Source organism: Jatropha curcas, unplaced genomic scaffold (assembly GCF_041381405.1).
Source record: "Jatropha curcas cultivar XTBG-Jc1 unplaced genomic scaffold, XTBG_Jcur_1.0 HiC_scaffold_145_pilon, whole genome shotgun sequence".
In the NCBI taxonomy this organism is placed as follows: Eukaryota; Viridiplantae; Streptophyta; class Magnoliopsida; order Malpighiales; family Euphorbiaceae; genus Jatropha; species Jatropha curcas.
The window spans coordinates 2,501-7,500 of NW_028322380.1; the positions used below are offsets into that span (position 1 = coordinate 2,501).

Consider the following 5,000-nt stretch of genomic DNA (forward strand, 5'->3'; position numbering starts at 1 on the left):
GCAAAAGGGGGACAATTTCATTCTCAAGGGGATCCTTCTTATTCTTTGATTCTTATTATTTATTCTTAATTCTTATTCTTAATTAATATTTTATTCTTATTTATTTCTATTTATTTATTTTCGTTTTTCATTAAATCTCATTCTCATTAAAGTAAATAGAAATATAAAATATAGGAATTTTCATTTTTTCAACTAGTACTGATTGATGGAGCCATATGTGGATTAGTACAATTATGGGTAGTGTCATATTTAAGATTCCAAAAGATACTCTATTGAGTTTGGATTTTTCGATTTCTCCTGACCGTATATATAATAAAACCGAATCGAGTACCATATCTTTTCCGGTAGTCCATACACAAATGGAATTTGTATTTGGACGATACAAAATAAATTGAATTTTTTTGATAGAATCCTTTAATTTTAATAAATAATAAAATAAATTAAATAATAAAATAAATAAAATTAAATTAAAACTCAAAACTAAAAAAAAAAAAAAAAGAAATAGAAATAAAATAAATATTATATTAATATTATATATAATATTATAAAAATTATATATAATATTATAAAAGAAATATTTTATTAATAAAATAGAAAATAAAGAAATATTATGAAATAAAGAAATATTATATTAATGAAAGAAATATTTTATAAAATATTTTATATTAATAAAATAAAGATCAAATAAAAATAAGGATCCACCTCCATTATAGAAGGACTGGATAATTTTTTTTTTTTTAGGATTTTTGCTGAAGAAAAAACAAACCCTAAACAAAAAAAATGGAATAGAATATTCGATTTTTTATACAATATTTACTATATTGGGACTTGTCTTTATCACATTTTTGTGTTTTCCAATAAGATTAGATCATTAAAAAAGGAGTTTAGAACTTAACTCCCCTTTCTCTGTTTCGTTTCTATTGTTTGTTTGGATTTGGTTGTAACCAATGTAAGTGTAAAGGTGGTTATATGATACTTCGTCAGATGATTGTACAAAGAAGGCGAGAATTTTATAGAAAAGAAGAAATATGATAAATAAAAATAAAGTAAAGAAATTATCAATTGAATCAAGAATTCAAAAATGAATTCGGTATGGATAAACAATCTTTCTATGTTATACTATTCAATTCTCGACGATGAATCGATTTGATAGCTCAGATATTGTTATTCATAATATTGATCAGACTCGATATCATCGAGATGGAATTCATCCCATTGAATTTAGAGGCGAAAGACTTATTATCCCTATGGGATTAAATCCCGAGTTATTGCAAAGAAAAAAAAAAAAAGAAACGATGAGATTATGGAAGTAAATATTCTTGCATTTATTGCTACTGCACTGTTCATTCTAGTTCCTACCGCTTTTTTACTTATAATATACGTAAAAACAGTTAGTCAAGGCGATTAATTTGAATGAAACTTGACTTCTTATCAATATTAATGATTGAAAAAATAAAATCAAAAGGATTCCTATTTTGCGTCTTAGATGAAATGAGCGGACTAGAATTAGCAGTATTCTATGAGATCTGATAGTATGATAGAAAGAAATAGAAATATATTTCTTTCTATCATACTATCTATTTTTGTTTTTCTAGTGTATAAAGTTGTACTGTATAAAGATATAGGCTTAATATAGAGATAGATTAATCTATAATATCCTCTCATATTCATATATCTAGATATCATATATCTATATGTAATGTACAGAACGTCCCAATTCTATTTCTTCATCTATTTGATTTGTGTTGATTCCAATTAATCTGAAATAGTCGAAAGGCAACTCTTACTTTTACGATTCTAATTCCTAGATTTCCGATTATTTTCAATATGAATCCTGGCGTTTACCGAAAGAATAAAATCAATGAAAAGGAAAAAAAATATGAACATATATTAAATTTTAAATTAATAAAAGAAAATCAAGAAATCTTTTTTTAGCATTTCGAAGAAGTAATTGATTGAATAGTTGGCAGATTGTCCAAGGAAGGGAGTTCTATAAAAATTTTTTAAGATTTCAACGAAAAGGATTAGTAAACCCTGCCGATTTTTAACCTTTTAATCATGATATGAAATGAGTCAAGTCAATAAGGTATAGCATAAATCCAATATTTAAAATAATAAAACAAATACTAAACCAAGCACTAAGCAAGAAAATCTCTTAGTATACGTAGTATCCCATTGGAGAACCACTATGTCTATGTCTATCTTATTTCCCATAGAAAATTCACTTAATTTAATCACTTTTCATTTTTAATAAAAGAGCTGCTTTTAAAAGAGCTACTTTCTTTAATATCTTTAATAAAAGAACGGCTTTCTTTTCTCTTTGAACAGGAAAGAGGTAAACAAAAACAAAGAAAAAAGATTGGAAAAAATTTCCTATCATTTGTATTCCTTTTACTTTCGAAATATGAACACGAGAATCGTTGAAATTTTTTTTTTGATTATGATTAAAAGGGTATTATTCATATATTAATTATTTATATTAATTATTTATAGAATACATTACTTCACTAAAATCCAATAGAATTTGGAAATGAAGATATTTTGAATTCAATTTCTAAATTTGTATTTGTAAGAATTTAGAAATTGAATTAAATAATTAAATAATTGAATTGAATTCAATTTAAACAGTTAAATTTAAAATCTTTGCAGAATGATCTATAAAACAATCGATACAGTTTGATTTCTCAACTCAATTAGTAGTACCCCTAGAGTCCACTTCTTCCCCATACTACGAGTGAAAGGGAAAATGTAAAGACTACCATTAAAGCAGCCCAAGCGAGACTTACTATATCCATGTGAATTATGTCCTCTATCTCTATGAATATGAAGGAATTTTTCCATTATTGTTCACTAATAATAGTAGAATTGCTGGGGCAGAGTCAAAAAAAAAAAGATTCTATTCAATATATTGATGAAACAATCCAAAAAATCCAATTAATTCTAAGAAGTTCTTATATGATTGCTGAAAAACTTTTAGTATAAACAAAACAGGCAGCAACGCCCTTGGAAGTATCAATAAAATGTTTCTAAAATGTAAGAAAAAAAAAAGAGTTATGTTTTCGTTTGTTGCTCTTTATTAAGTCAAAAATATACAAGATGGATCACTATCTATTATATAATAGACTCTTCCTTTGTTTTTCTATACCCTTTATTCTTTCCATTTGATCTAATTCGCCAAATTGTTTTACAGAAACAATAGGAAGACAGCCTATTCCATTCTTGATTAGGAGTTACCTAAAAAAAAAACAAAGAATTTCTTTTAGTACTTTCTATATATTTGTATATTTGATATACATTTGTGCTTTCTATAAAAATAAAAAGTAAAAATAAAAAATGGATATGTATAAGTAAAAGCCAATTATCCATTCAATCACTATTCGATTGATTGAATTCCTGAGTACTCAGGAATTCTCATGAGTTTGTATACAAAAAACCTTTCACCCTTTCAAGAACTACTAATTAGATTCCCTGCGCCGATATCCAATCTAATTCAAGACTCAGTCAGTAGACACTGCATTAGTCGTGGAAGGACTATTATATCCAAATTTACCGATTCCTTTTCACCACTATAAACTTTCCTTGAATCCTAGATTCAAGAATTTACAGCACTTTAGAGAACAGAATTTTCAGATATTTATAATCAAAAAAGTATCAAGATGCCTTTTCCTCCGCGTGCTTCTGTTGGAGGCAAATTCGACAAGATATATCAGCAAAAGGGAATAAGGTATTTTGTGCCTTTTGTTGATCAGGCGACACCCGGATTTGAACTGGGGAAAAAGGATTTGCAGTCCCCCGCCTTACCGCTCGGCCATGCCGCCAAGGCGACACAAAATAGACGAAAATACCCCTCCTTTTCTTTTTTTTTTTTTTGTACTTGTATCTTGAATCCCATTTTTCGTAATCCCTTTCCTAAATTCCTAAAAAAAGAAATCCTTACTTTTCTTTTTTTGATTGGATCTATCTTTTCGATTCATTTTGTATAGTATCTCAAAACACACACTATCTAAATTCTTTCCCATTTATATTGTCTAGTGAAATGAAAAGTGAATTTTCAGTCACAAAAGCCAACAAATTGGAACCATTAACTATTGCCTTTGAATTCATGAACGCTTCTTGGATTTGAATCTAAAATTGTATTTCCCTAATGCTAATTATATAAGAAAATCAAAATTGGATACGTAACCAATCAGTATTGATTCTTTTCAATAAAAAAAAATTCTTCTCAATTTCAATTATAACAACGATTATGAGTATATGTAAACCCTAGAACATAAATTTTTCCACAGATAGATATCTAATCTGATATCTTATCTGTCTATGATTCCTATAGGAAAATTTCTATTCAATGAAAAATTGAATAGAAAAATTTTGGTAGAGTATGACATGCACTGTCCAAAAAAGAACTCCCGTAAAAGAAGAGATGTATATATATGGATAGCTATGGTTATATCTGCGTATGTTTAATAAGCCTTCTTATGTACTTCAATCGTATTATATGAACTCGATTTTAAAAATAAATAAAAAAATATCTATTTTATGTTTATGCAAATTCTTTTTTTTTTTTGAACTAAACAATACAATGAAATCCACGAAAAAGCTAAGTGCTAAAAAAAGCAACTTTATATTGTTTCTGATTATTGTTTCTTTATCTCACCGAAAGATTAAATCCCAAATCCATTTATTTTATTGGTATCCAATCATATTGGAATAGGTAATATCATAATAATGGTGGAAATTGAATCACTTTTTTTTGCTATTCTATACAAAATATTCTATACAAAATTTATATTCTATACAAAATTTCATAAGTCTAAGTTAAGTGGAATTTCTCAATTCCTTGCCAGTTGTATCTGTTGCAAATTCGAATTTTAAGAATTTTAATTTGAGTATAAAATTTTTGAGTATAAAATTCTCTTTATTCCGCCGTCATACGTATTTCATACATTCCATATCCATCTATGAAGTTAGATAAAATTTTATGTGATTCTGTAAACAAAATA

The 5,000-nt window shown here is 26.7% G+C and overlaps 1 protein-coding gene and 1 non-coding gene across 2 annotated transcripts in view; one reads left to right on the forward strand and one right to left on the reverse strand.

The window, feature by feature from the left end:
- Positions 1-1,293, forward strand: part of LOC149492035 (uncharacterized) — a 2,233-nt gene extending 940 nt beyond the window's left edge. Inside the window, exon 1 of the mRNA XM_089716909.1 lies at positions 1-1,293. This exon is cut by the window's left edge and continues 940 nt beyond it. The gene's annotated coding sequence lies outside the window, so the exon portion shown is untranslated.
- Positions 1,294-3,747: 2,454 nt separating this feature from the next.
- On the reverse strand, positions 3,748-3,818 carry TRNAC-GCA (transfer RNA cysteine (anticodon GCA)). The gene has a single exon. It is a non-coding gene; the product is annotated as a tRNA-Cys (tRNA).
- Between the last annotated feature and the right edge of the window lie 1,182 nt (positions 3,819-5,000).